Source organism: Nomascus leucogenys, chromosome 5 (genome assembly GCF_006542625.1).
Source record: "Nomascus leucogenys isolate Asia chromosome 5, Asia_NLE_v1, whole genome shotgun sequence".
In the NCBI taxonomy this organism is placed as follows: Eukaryota; Metazoa; Chordata; class Mammalia; order Primates; family Hylobatidae; genus Nomascus; species Nomascus leucogenys.
The window spans coordinates 74,836,616-74,851,131 of record NC_044385.1 but is presented as its reverse complement, the minus strand read 5'-3'; the positions used below and the strand labels follow the sequence as shown (position 1 = coordinate 74,851,131).

Here is a 14,516-nt window from a genome sequence, read left to right as displayed (position 1 = left end):
GTACGGTGTGAACTGGCTGTGGCCTTCTTCCACTGAAAGGAGAACTTTGCCCAGACCACCAAATGTGTGGTAATAATATCCTCTGCCACAAATGCACACAGACAGGTGGAGGAAGAGATACCTCAAAAAGACATGTACTGTCAGACTGTCATTAGGGCAAAGATTTGCATGGCTGAAAAATGACAGTTTGGAAAGTGTCTGTGTGGCCAAAATGTCAGATCCTGTAAGCATCAGCATTGTCTTGACAGTTTAGCAATAGATGCTTTTTTCTCTATCTTTTGCTGACAAGTTTTTTCCCTCTGTCATTTTGATTGGTCAATTTGTACATTATCCAATGAAGCTTCTTTCTTTCTTTCTTTCTTTCTTTCTTTCTTTCTTTCTTTCTTTCTTTCTTTCTTTCTTTCTTTCTTTCTTTCTTTCTTCTTTCTTTCTCTTTCTTTCTTTTTCTTTCTTTCTTTCTCTTTCTTTCTTTCTCTCTTTTTCTTCCTTTCTTTTTCTCTCTCTCGCTTTCTTTCTTTTTTTCTTTCTTTCTTTTTATTTTTTTGACAGGATCTCACTCTATCACCCGGCTAGAGTGCAGTGGTGCGATCATGGCTCACTGCAGCCTCGACCTCCCAGGCTCAAGCGATCCTCCCATCTCAGCCTCCCAAGTAGCCAGGACTACACGTGCATGCCACCATGCCCAGCTAACTTTCTGTACTTTTTAGTAGAGACAGGGCTTTGCCATGTTGCCCAGGCTGGTCTCAAAATCCTGGGCTCCAGCCACCCGGCTGCCTGGACCTCCCAAAGCGCTGATATTACAGGTATGAACCACCATACTCAGCCTCACTGAAGTTTCTTTGTTGAGAATTTCCCTGTGCAGAAATGGTGCCTATTGATTATGAACACATTTGCAGACAATTACTCCCTTAAAATGGGAGTTCTTGTACAATTTCATTCTTTCTTGTTTTATTTTGAAGAGATAATGCTCCCAGAGAACAACTTATCCCGAGGGATGCAGCAGGGATTGAAACCTAGCAGAAGTTTGGCATCCAAACATGCCAGGGTACACCTCTGCCCTCAAGAACAAGATGTATGGCATTACCTCAGACCTCCTTCTTCCCACCTCTGTCTTTACTAATTCTCCTTGTTTCCTCCTTTAATAGACTCCAAAAGCTAGCTTCTCTTGCACATTCATCCTACCACTAACATTCAGCCACCAAATAAACAAAAATTCAACTCAACAAAAACATCATATATGAAGAGCTCTGAGCTCCTTAGAGATATGGCCTCATTTTGTTTAAAAACATTATTTTGACTAAATGTTGCCCTCTCTCTGGCTCTCAAAACTTTCCTCAGCTCTCCTTGGTTAATATAACACATGAGTCTATGATGCTGATTATGAATTTAATTTTGTGTAAAAATCTCAACAATATATTTTTCATTTTCTAAGACACTTCATCCTTGTATTTAGAAAGGTTGGAGGTATCTATTATTCACCAAATGTCTGATCTAAGGAAGACCACAGAATCACAGAATTGTTTTCTATCCAAGACAGAAGAACAGCAAGTGTTATCATAGAGACATTGTCCTGTTTATTCCAATAAATCCCTACGGATTGATCAACATTAGGGTCCTCCCTGTCCATAATCAAGGTAACTAAATGACATGACTCAGGGGCTCCTCACAAGCCCATTTATTCAAATTAAAACTCCCTCTCTTTCTCATTTCTCCGAGACAGCATTTCATATTCCACTATTAAATTCACTTCTTAGAGAAAAGAAATTATTTACAAAGGTAGTTTGTTAAACATCATGTGTATTTCCTAAAATGACATAGAGACATTGCGATATCATGGAAAACCTCTGGAATAAATCCCAACTGAACCCAAATCCTTGCTCTTCCTTGTGCAAACTGTGTGACCATCAGCAAGTACTCAACCTCTCAGAGTTATTGAGAGGACCCCAGGAGGCAGCACAGGTGACAGCCAGGGACGCAGCTGCACTTTGCCTGGCACCGTGCATTGTCATTTCTGTTGCCACCCCACCTGCTGCCAGTGGCATGGGGGCAGTGGGTATCTGAAACCTAAAGAAGAGAGGGCCAGGAGCAAAAGTAAACCATGGGCTCTCCTCCTCTCCTGCTTGTCCTGCTGCCCAGTGTCTCCTCTGTGGCAGACCTGGCCTGTTTACCCAGCAGGCTCCACCAACTCCCTCCTTTCATCTCAGGAGTCAGCTCAAGACCGGTCTAGTACAGGCTGTCCTCTTTCACCTGGACAATGGGCACAGCCTCCTCAATGGCTCCGTATCTCCACTCTGGCTGTTCTCAATTCATTTTTCACACAGTGGCCAGAGTGACCTTTCCAAAATGCATATCTGACCACATTACTCTTCCACTTAAAATCCATTATCATCTCAGAGTCAAGTTCATCTCCAAGCTTTTCATAGTATCGATCTTGTTATCCAGCATATTCTCTCCCCACCATCCTCTCAGTAAAGGATATTCAGTCTCATGAAGCCTATTTCAAGGTCCCCAACACTACAGGCTCTCTCTTGCCCATTTCTTCTGAGCTCCAGCTCATTTCCTGGCTATTGCTTACCCAGTCTCCTGTTTCTTTCTAAACATCACTTTCTTCAGAAAAAGCCTTCCCTGATCCCTCCACGACTTGGCTGTTTGCAGACCCTTGGGTTTCCCATCCAGCATTTACTCCAGGGGCAGCAGTTGTCTCCTGTCTATCCCTACCCACAAGACTGTTTGCCCATGGAAGGCAAACACGTGTCTACTGCTGTACTCCAGGCCCCAGCGTGAAGCACATGAATGTGTTCAGATCAATAAATGAGCTAATGAAGCTGTTATCCAATGCCCTCATTTTATGCCTTACAATTAATATGTTCTGGGGGGGTGGGAAATAACTCATATGGTTTTTACAATGAAATGATGTTAATGTGTTTTTCCTTGAAAATTTTCCTTTCCCGAAATTCAAATCTAAAGTCTGGGAACAGGAATATAGGGTCAATTGTCAATGGCATGGCATGGGAGCAGAAGGCAGCCACAGAGGGTACCCAAATGGTGCTCTGTTCTAAACACTGTAGGAAGCAGCACCCTTTATATCTTGGAGGGTAGCAAACTGTTTCTCTGACTCTGTGCCAACAGGTTCCCAATAGGGATTTGTGCCTCTTCCAACTAACAAAGGGAGTCGCCTTCATATCTCTCAGTGAATTTACAAGATAACAGTGAATTTACAAAAGATTTACATATCTCTCAGTGAATTTACCTTATTTTTAAGGTAAGACTCAAAATAAAAAGAAACCAACTTACTTAAAAGAATCTGCGATACAATGTTATTCAGGTGATGGTTACCCTAAAAGCCTTGACTTGACCACTACACAATTTATGCAATCTATATGTGTAATAAAATTGCATGTGTAATCCATAAATTTATACAAATTTAAAATACTTTAAAAATAATAATTTGACAAAAGAGAAAAAAGAATCTAGGATGCCTTCAAATACTCTTTAGATGATTGTTTTTCTGTACTAGAGGTACAAACAAGGTACGATGCTGTTTCTACAGCCTCATGGGAGGAGACTTATATGGGAAATTATGTTTTTTATAATAAATTCTTATTTATATAATATAAAATATAGGTAATAATGGCAGACTAAATTATTTTAATTTCTCCCAGCTTAATTAATATTTAAACTTCCAGAGTAAACTGGCTCCCTTCCCCTCTTTTCCTCTCTCCTTTTCCATCTCTTTCCCTCCTCTCCCCTCTCCTCTACTCCCCTCCTTTCTCTCCTTTCTTCTGTTCTTTCTATAGTCTGCTTCCTGTACTTTTTTGAAACCTCTCCCTTAAGGACTTTACACTAAAGAGGCAAAAAAAACTCTGCCTCTGGTCCCAGCTCTTCCTAAGGACCTTTCCGACTTCGGAATTTCTTGACTCTAACTCACTGCTTAGACCCTTATCCTGGGCCTCTTGAATAATAATTAGATTTCTTTGTCAAAAGACTGACCATACTGCCACAAAGTCATCAATCCATTGGAAGAGGTTTTCCTTTAAATTCTGTCAAGATTATATTTTCTCCATGGGTCAATTAAAGAGGTTAATAAAGTTCAACAGAGATAAACATTAGCTGTAACTAAAGTCTGCATTCATTGGGTGAAATGATTTATTTACACAATGCCTTTATTCTCAATGGAGTTTATGTGCTAGGTTCTATGCAAGGACTCCAATGTCAGAGTCTTGGTCCAATAGAACATACTGTACATAAGTAACTGCAGTACAAAGGAGGCAGTGGCCAATACCCTGAGAAATAAAGAAATACAGTGCTAGGGGGTTCTGACATGGATTTCAAAAAGCTCTCTAGCAACGCTGAGCACCCACAGCAAAATGCTTGCCTTTCTTTGTATTATCCAGTTTGGCTGCCGCATTAGCCAGAGTTCAATGGGTAATTGCACAATCCCTTGTGAGGCTTTTATCTTAAAGGCTTACCCTTGGGGAACTAGAGTGCCTCAGATATCTGGTGCACAGAGCAAACTATAGAAAAGCAGAAAGGATCTTTGATTCTGGAGTACACAGGAAATGCTAACGATGCCCAAGGTAACCATCATGTACTCATGTACACAGCAATGAGTACACTGAAAAAAATATATCACCTTTCCTACAAAATGGAGGCTGCTCATGTGATCCCAGGTGGATAGGAGGCAGAGTGATATAATGAATGAAAGTATGCGCTTTTGAGTTAAAAGGGTCCTGGGTTTAAGTTTCAGCTCTGCCTTTTAGTCTCTTTTATTACTGCAGCCCTCTGAGCTTCAAACTCTCGTCTGCCAAAGGAGCACTGGAGTGAGTATTGATGAAAAAAAAATGGATGTTAAGTGATTAACTTGGTGCCCAACACATGTGAAGAGTTCAGTCAGTACTAGCTAACAATCACAATAAGATTTGTGACAATAATGTACAAAACTCAGATAATTAAATAGGAGCCTTCTTTATGGTCAAGTGAAAGAAGATGGGGCCATTTCATCTGGAGAAGAGCCAACCAGAAACACATGAACAATTCTATTTACTTTCCTTTATTTTTATTACACAAGTAGTACATGTTCATGGTAAAAAAAAATTACAATGTAATACAAGCTGAAATAAACTTAAATAATGAACTTTACCACCAACCAGACATAGCTAAAATTTTGCATGTATGTTTTTTTCATCTTTCTTGAAATATATACAAGTATTTTTAAACAAAAATGAGCACACTTACAATGCTGTTTTGTATCTTGCTTTTTTCTTATTTCGTGTCATGATCACCTTTCTTTGCCAACTAACAACATCAATGTCATCATTTAACTGGATACAGAATAGCCAATTATATAAACATTATGAAATTTGTTTAACCAATTTCCCACAATAGCTATTATTTAAGTTGTAAGAAAGGACCATGTGCCCTGGGCTCAACCAGATTGGACCAGTTCTGGTTCCACCTGGGAAAGATCCTATGTTCTCTTGGTCTCATCTTAACCATCTTTAAAATAAGAATTACATCCTCCAGTTCTTAAGGCTAGTATGTGGATCAAATGAACTGATGCCTGTAAACATGTTTTGTAAATAGTAAAGTACTATGTGAATGTTTACATTCATTAAAGAAGATACTAAACAGGTGTTCTCCACTGAGTCAAAACAAGAAATTTGATTAACAACATGCTGCTGGTCTCATTGGGATGATTCCTGGCCTGCAGCAGGCTAAGAGTGCAACAGCAACTCTTCAGTGTGGTTTAGGGGCTCTGGCTCTGTTTTCAGTCCCTGATGGGAGAAACCAGAATGCAGCCCTGGCATAAACTCTGTCCACTTCCCTCCTGAGGATATGAGGTCCAGACAAGGTAAGTGCCATGTCTATGGGGCTCCTGAAAGCCAGAGTGAGCCACCTTCTGCCTCCAAATCCAATCCCATCGATCTTTGCTGTGCCCACAGTGTGTTAGTGAACTGGCCAGCTATTAAATACCCACCTTGTGTTTAATCTTGAAGAGTTTGCAAAAGAAAGGAAGCCTGGCTGCCTTGGTAGATTCTAGCAGATATGGGCATGATTCAGATACATTTAGAACATAGTAGAGCCTCAAATTCTCTAACTTTTAACCACCGAAGCACTGGAAACAAATCCATCTCTTTAAAACATTAGTAAATCGAAACACAAGTAGATTCTCATCTCAAGATTTTATGTGGCTGGGTAGATGATAGAAATTTCTAGAAGCCTTATGTTTCCCACAAATTATTTTATAATTTGCATTATTTATGTAGTGTTGAAAGGGAGATTTGGTTGGCTTGCCTGAAATTATACCTCCCTTTCTCCTAATACATATTACTCTCAGGTATATTTCAGAGACAGAAAAATATTTTGAATGACCTAGGTTATCTGTTTTTATGCTGACCACCCATTAGAACCACCTGAGAAGTTTCTGGAAAACAAGACAAAATACTGCAGATGACTCACTGATCTCCAAAAGTCAAGCTTCAATTATTCTAGGGGTAATTTTCTAATCTCCTCAGAGTCGGGTGATTCTGGCTAGATGTGCAGCCAGAGTTGAGAAACACTGAGTAGGGTCCCAGTGGGGTAAGGAACAGATTATATGCTCATGATCTCACATACTCTTTCACTCTCACTGTGCCTCTGAGCAAAACCATTGAAATATATGTGCTCAGATTTAACTTCTTCTGCCCCTAAAACAAGACACTGAATGGAAAAAATATATCTCATATAATAAAAGGACCCAAACTATGAAAAATAGGATAACAGCCAAAAATGGAGGAAGTATAGTAAAGTTCCTCAATGCAATAATATGCAGCAGCTTTAATTTATGATTACAAAGAATTCACAGCAACATGGAAAAACCATAGACTGAAATGGAGGAAATGAATATAAACTTGTCCATAGTGCGGGGACGCAACTATGAAAACTAAAGTTATACGTGCATACACACACTCACACACACACACACACACACACACAAAGGGAAAATCCCCAAATATCAATAGAGGCTATTTTGGTGGAGAATTTGGCTTCTTTCAACATTTTTGTACTTCCACAGTATTTTTTAAACTACCATGTACATGATAGGAAAATAACATTTATAGTAGAACAAAACAAATTTACTTTTAAAAAATTACTCCTCTGACCATTATGTGATCATCAAGTCACGATTCTCAACACTGAATTAACAAAACAAAGATTAAAATGCCCACCTGAAGGTCTCTGTCTTTCAGCTGCCCTGGCTTCTGCTGCCTCTGTCTCTCCTGCCTTTCTCCTCTGAGTAATTCAGGTTGCTCATTTCAAAGAAAAGTGAAACAGCAAATTATATTTATGAACAGTGCCAACCAATAGCAAGAAAGTCAGGAAGTGTAGCAGGTCATCTGTGCTTTTTAGAAGCCAGTGTAGATGTTAGTGCAAGCTCCCTTCTCAAGAGGGGGGAAACTTTCCATTTAGGGGCTATGTCTAAAAAGAAGAAACCTAAAATTGCCCTGCCCCTCTAATAACTGGTTTTTGTCATTATCTTTCTCAAGAGATCAAGCGGATATGATGGATTAGAATCGGGGATTCTAAGTGGCTTTTAGTTCTCCTAAATGGTTTCTGTTTCCATGGCAACAGAAATAGCAACACTGCCTTACACACATAGCACTTTAGACTTATTTAAAGCACATCCCTCACTCACTTGCATCTTCAGCTCACTTGCACTCAGGCAGAGACCTTATCCACTCTGCTGAAAATGTTCTGTCAGAGGTCACCAAAAACCTCCTTGTTCCTCACATAAAAAATCCTCTTTCAGTCTTCACCTTCCTTCCCCTCTTGTTTGCATAGTTGACCATTGCCACTTTCCTGAAACTTTTCCCTTGTTTCTCTGACTTTCCTGGTTATTTTTCTACCCCTCAGATTGCTCTTCTTTGCCTCACCTTCTGATGACTCTTCTTCCATCCCTTTTCTACGTGTGAGCTTTCCCCAGAGGTCTGTGTTGTGACTTCTTCCCTCCTTCTCTTGCTTTTATCTATCTGATCCACAATCATGGCTAAATTTAATGTGGCCCAGATGGAGCTTTTCTCTTCCCCTCTTAGTCCTGCATCCCCCCCATCTACTCTGTCTAAGCAAATGGCACCACAATAATTTAGCCAGTTAATCCATCCATAAACCTAGAAGTCACTTTTAACTTCCCTCTTTCTTCCACCACCCACTTCTGAGCCAACAAGTTCCATTTGTTCTGCCCATAAAATATGTTCCAAATCCAGCCATTGCTCACCTCCCCATCACCGTTCAAATCCTCATTTCCTGGATAGAAAGCTGCAGTAACATTAAGCAAGAAAAATAAGTAAAAGGGATCCAAATTGGAAATAAATAAGTAAAATTATGTCTGTTTGCAAATGATAAAATCTTATATGTGGAAAAACCTGAAGATACCATGCACACACACATACACAAAACCCCAATAGAACTAATAAGCAAGCAAATTGAGCAAAGTTGCAGGATAGGAAATCAATACATAAAAATCAGTTGCATTTATATACACTAACAATAAACAATCCAAAAACGGAAACTAAGGAAACTATTCCATTTACAACAGCATCAAAAAGAATAAAATACTTTGGATATATACTCAGTAGTAAGGTTACAGAATCTTGTTGAGATCTCTGCACTCTCATGTTTACTGTAGCACTATTCACAATAGCCAAAATATGGATCACCCGAAATGTTCATCAACAGAAAGATGGATGAAAAATGTGGTATATATTCACAATTGAATACTATTTATTGATTTAAAAAGAACAAAATTTGTCATTTGTGGCAACATGGATGAGCTTGGAAGGCATTATGTTAAGTGAAGTAAGCCAGGCATAGAAAGATAAATACTGCATGTTCTCACTCATATGTGGAAGCTAAAAAAGTTGATCTTATAGAAGTGGAGAGTAGAATAGTGGTTACTAGAGGCTGGGAAGGGGAGGAGGAAGGGAGAGATAGACAGAGGTTGATTAATGGCCACAAAAGTTGATCAATGGACATCTAGGTAAGAGGAATGTGTTCTAGTGTTCTACAACACTGTAGGATGACTGAAATAAACAACAATTTATTGTATGTTTTCAAATAGCTAGAAGAGCAAATTGTGAATGTTTTCAGAAATAAATGCCAAATGTTTAAGGTGGTGAACATGCTAATTACCCTAATTATACAGAAGAGCTGGCAAAGCCTGCAGCTGCCCTTGTCCTCTTCCCACTCCCAGCTCCCTCCCACATATGAAGAGCTCCACACTTTGGCATGGGGAATTCTAGCCCTCACGTCCATGTCCCCTCTCCCCTGGAAACAGCTGCTCTTGGCCACCTGTAGGACATAGGGCTACACAAACTGTATGCTCTGATGCAATTAGGGAAAAGGCCATAACCTTTAAGGTTCCCCCACTTGGCTGGGGAATTCTCAGGTATCCAGAGCACAATACAGACAAAGAAGTGTCTCTCAGCCCCACAGACTCCCAGCCCCCTTGGGGCAAGAAAGGGCTTGGATGAGGATCAGGGAGGACTCTAACCTGTCTCTGGTCCTCATTCAGCCCTTTCCTGTCCCAAGGGGTTGGGACCCTTCTGATCCTTTCTGGTCTAAAGAATGGCACCAGGACAGTGTGTTCTTATGCCCAAGTCTAGGAGTACTTCGTCCTTCATGGTCCAACCCCAGATCCCCTTTCAGGTTCTATTCCTCTTGGTTGCCCTCCTGCTTTCTTCCCATGCTCCGGTCAAACTGAACTATTTGCTTATCCCTAAAAATAGAAAGCACTATCTTGGGGCCTGAGAGGAGCACAAAATGGTAAACAAGGAGACTGGCTGCATTGGAAAGAGATTAGCAAATGCTTCCTTGAAAATAAACAAGGCAGTCTTTGTTTGTTTTGCTTGTTTGCAGTTTGTTCGCTGGAACTGGAACAGACCTTAACAATCATGGAGTCTAATCCCTTCATGACACCCATGAAGAAACAGAGGCGCAGACTTGTTGAGCAGCTTGGTCATGGCACACAGCTAGTCAGTGTCACACTAGGCCTGGAACCCAGAGCAGGGCCTAGAGAGCTTGCTAACTGTCTCCAACACTGCCCTACCTACCCTACCTTGTGCCTTCTGCTGCCTCATGGCCATGGGAAAGACAGGCCCTGGCTCTTGCTATCCCCTCACCCAAGGCCTCCTTCAACCCTGGAAACCACTGGTTCTAGTGCACTTCCCTATCCCTTCCAAGCCCCGATGCTAGCCTGGTGCCAAGAGCCAAACCTCACACTATCTATAGCTCCCACAAGTGCCCAAAATCTTGAAACTTGGGGAAAATGAAAAGTAGGTCTTCATGGAAAGCTCTGAACTGCTGCTGCTGTGACAATGAAGAGGAAGAGGCCCTGGAGCCATTTCCTGCATGTCCCAGACCTCTCCAGCAATGACCATCACCAGGACAATGTAAATCTTACCTTCACATTCCAGAACTGGGGGTGAGGGTGAGTGGTTTTCTGTGCAGCTTCTTCATGCAGCTGTGGAGAAGGGGCTGGGACCAAGGTTGCTCCTCTGAAGACAAGGTTCTTCCTGGGCCTGGGATTCTATTTCTAATATTTTATTTATCCCAGTTAGAACTCACAGTATACAAATGTTATAGTACCATTCTCATCTTTAGGGGGCAAAAAGCTTGAAACGACATTTAATTCTATAAGCAGTCACTACAGATATTCATTCTCCTCCAATAAAAGCCCAATTGGCTGGGCGCGGTGGCTCAGGCCTGTAATCCCAGCACTTTGGGAGGCCAACGTGGGCGGATCACGAGGTCGGGTGTTGGAGACCAGCCTAGCCAATACGGTGAAACCCTGTCTCTACTAAAAATACAAAAATTAGCCAGGCATGGTGGCACGCACCAGTAGTCCCAGCTACTTAGGAGGCTGAGGCAGGAAAATCGTTTGAACCCGGAAGGTGGAGGTTGCAGTGAGCCAAAAAGCCCAATTAATTGACTAATGTTCATCTCATTAAAATAAATAAAGTGGGCTGGATGGAGTGGCTCACCCCTATAACCCTAGCACTTTGGGAGGCTGAGGCAGGAAGATTTCTTGAGTCCAGAACAGACTGAAAGCAGTCTGAGTGACACAGGGAGACCCCATCTCTAAAAAAAAAAATACAAAAATTAGCTGGGCATGGTGGCATGTGCCTATAGTCTCAGCTACTCAGGAAGTTGAAGTGGAAGGATTGCTTGAGCTGGGGATGCTGTGGCTGCAGTGAGCTGGGATCATACCACTGCACTCCAGCCTGGGTGACAGAGCAAGACTGCCTCAGAAAAAAAAAAAAAAAAAAAAAAAAAAAAAGGTTCATGCCTAATCCCAGCACTTTAGTGGGCTGAGGTGGGCGGATCACAAGGTCAGGAGTTCAAGACCAGCCTGGCCAAGATGGTGAAACCCCGTCTCTACTAAAAATACAAAAATTAGCCTGGCTTGGTGACAGGCACCTGTAATCCCAGCTACTTGGGAGGCTAAGGCAGGGAATTGCTTGAACCCGGGAGGCGGAGGTTGCAGTGAACTGAGATTGTGCCACTGCACTCCAGCCTGGGCGAAAGAGTAAGACTCTGTCTCCAAAAATTAAAAAAATAAAGAAAAAAAAATTAAAAAAAAATTAAAAACTTTAAAATAAAATGAACAGTGAAAAAAAAAATCGATCCTACACTCCGAGAGCTAACTTTTGAATATTAGGTTTTCAAGGAGCAGAATATGTTTCAAGAGTATTAGAAAGATAATGAGGGAAATGCTTTCTCCCTACTCCCTGCTTCAGAATCTGTAAACCTCAGAGAAAGGAGAAACCTATTCAAGACTTTGTTTTATTTTTAGGACAGCCTGGGATCTCTAAGCCCTCCACAGGCAGTAAATTTGCTGGAGCGTGCCCTTTAGACACTCTTTCTTTGTACAATTTGGACAGATGATATAAAGAGATGCAATGTCATTTTAACCAGATTGGTCAGGATGGAGCATGAAATCATTCATTTAGAGTAGATAGGGAAAGGGTCGATGACTTTAAAAAGAAGATAATCCTAGGGAGCAGAGAAAGGAATAGACACATTATCCTATGTGCTGCTCTTGATGATTTAAAGGAAAACATGGAAGCGTGTTTAATGTATATAGCACACAGAGAACTTATCTGGAACTTTCAAAGGCCTGCAGAAGTAATCAAGAAATGAGAATCAACTCCAGTTTTGTAGGAGACTTCCGAGTTTGTTCTCAGTTGAACAAAGTGAGTTTAAGAGAATCAGGGCCAGTTTCTTGCTGATTACAGTAAGGTACCAGCCACAAGGCCTTTAGTTAGACTTTTAGAGACATAAGCTTGAGTCTAGAGGATATGTTCTGTAAACACGAACCTGTGATTTTCAAAAGATCAGAAGCACTATTCAGTTGCTAAGGCATCAGAGGCAGTAGTTTGTTTTCATAGCACAAGATTAAACACAAAGGAAGAAGTCAGCATGAATCACGTTTCTATTTAGGTCATTAAGAAAGTGGAAGAACAGGCTGGGCGTGCTGGCTCATGCCTGTAATCCCAGCACTTTGGGAGGCCGAAGTGGGCAGATGATGAGGTCAGGAGTTCAAGACCAGCCTGGCCAACATGGTGAAAACCTATCTCTACTAAAAATACAAAAATTAGCTGGGCATGGTGGCAGGTGCCTGTTATCCCAGCTACTTGGGAGGCTGAGGCAGGAGAATCGTTTGAACCTGGGAGGCGGTAGTTGCGGTGAGCCGAGATTGCACCGTTGAACTCCTCAGCCTGGGCAACAAGAGCAAAACGCCATCTCAAAAAAACAAAAAGAAAGAAAGAAAGAAAGGGGAACAATGGAAACAAACTTGAAACCTCATGGAATTTAGAAAGCAACCAACTTTATGTGTAAGAGAGCCTGTTCTGTGATAAGACAGAGAAAAGAATTACCTAGTGTAGTGGGCTAAACATTGGCACCAAAGACATGCCCATATTCAAATCCTGGATTCTGTAAATGTGACCTTACGTGGCACAAATGGTGGTTAACTAAGGATCTTGAGGCAAGGAGTTTATTTTTCATTATCCAAGTGAGCCCAAAATATAATTACATGTATCCTTGTAAGAGAGATGACAAAGGAGTGTCAACAAGCTCACACAGGGGAGAAGGCCATGTAAAATGATTAGAGTGATGCAGCTATAAGCCAAGGAACACCTGGAGCCACTAGAACTGGTAAATCAATGAAAGACTCCCCCTAGAGCCTTCAGAGGGAGCGTGGCCCTGCTGGCATCTTGATTTCTGACTTCTGCCCTCCAAAACTGTGAGAGAATGAATTTCTGTTGCTTTAATTTAAGCCATCAAGTTTGCAGTACTTTGTTATGGTAGTCCTAGGGAACACATCTACATTTGCCTTCTCCAACCAAGGGAACCCAAAATTCAGGGAGAAAGTTGTAAACTTGCCATAAGACACGCAATAGACTTAACTAATTCATAGTGAGCTTGCATCCTTTTTAGTTTGTTTTGATTTTCAGTCTCTCATATGTAATTCTCCCTTCAAAAAGAACAATTTAGGTTCCCAAACAGTGTCAGCTCTCTGGAGAGGTGCTGAGGCTGGAGTGAGCATTAATGTCCACTCCAGTCCAATCAGAGTTGGGAGAGGAAGTAGCCAGAGAACTGTGCAGTGCGTGGGTCACATGACACCCTCTCCCCACCCATCCCTGGCGTCCCCCCACATGCACATACATACACACTTACCTCTTTATCTAATTTTTTTTAGTATGTTCAACAAATTGGAAGATTGCCAAATTAAGGATTCCAAAAGGGGGTTTTTCCAAAAGGGAGTTTTTCTTTGCATAATATTGTATGAGAGTGAGAATCAGAAGATGCCGGTTTGGACCCTAAGAGACCCAGCCAATGGCCCTTGGAGAGGAGCAGGCCCATGTCCCATGGCATGATTTATATCACAGGGTTCAGACAGAACAGTCTTTGTGGAGAGCATTGAGGACTGAACTCTGACCTTTTTCTCTTTGCTAAAAATTCTTTCCAAAAAAGTCCTGGAGGGAGTCATATCTACAGACCATCAATCTGGCTAAACATGTCATTTTGACCCAATATATTGTATCTTGCTCTCATAACCTGACTCTGGCATAGCATCACATGATGACTAGCAAGCTTCCTTCCTTTCACTTAAACATTTCTTTAAGCTGACTCCAAGTTTTTACACAGAGCTTTGTTCCTTTAACCAATTACAAATTAAAGAATCTTTGATCCCACCTATGACCTGTAAGTCCCCCAATTCGTGATATCCCACCTCTTGGGGTTGAACCAATGTATAAACCTCCATGTATCAATTTACAACTTTGCCTGTAGCTTCTGCTGCCCTGAAATGCTTAAAACAGAGTTACGGTCTGACTGCCTTGGGACCCCTTACTCACAGCTTCTTGGGTTTGTGTTTTCCCTGGGCCGTGGTAACTCATATTGGCCCAGAATAAACCTCTTTGAAATGTTTTGCAGAGTTTGGTTTTTCTGCTGACAGCATAAACATGGAGAAGGGG

At 41.4% G+C, this 14,516-nt stretch overlaps 1 protein-coding gene across 1 annotated transcript in view; it reads right to left on the bottom strand.

Annotated features, from left to right (window-relative positions):
• CYSLTR2 (cysteinyl leukotriene receptor 2) overlaps positions 1–7,514 on the bottom strand; it is a 57,330-nt gene extending 49,816 nt beyond the window's left edge. The window contains exon 1 of the mRNA XM_003270081.2: positions 7,209–7,514. The gene's annotated coding sequence lies outside the window, so the exon portion shown is untranslated. The remainder of the gene's footprint in view (positions 1–7,208) is intronic.
• Positions 7,515–14,516: the final 7,002 nt, after the last annotated feature.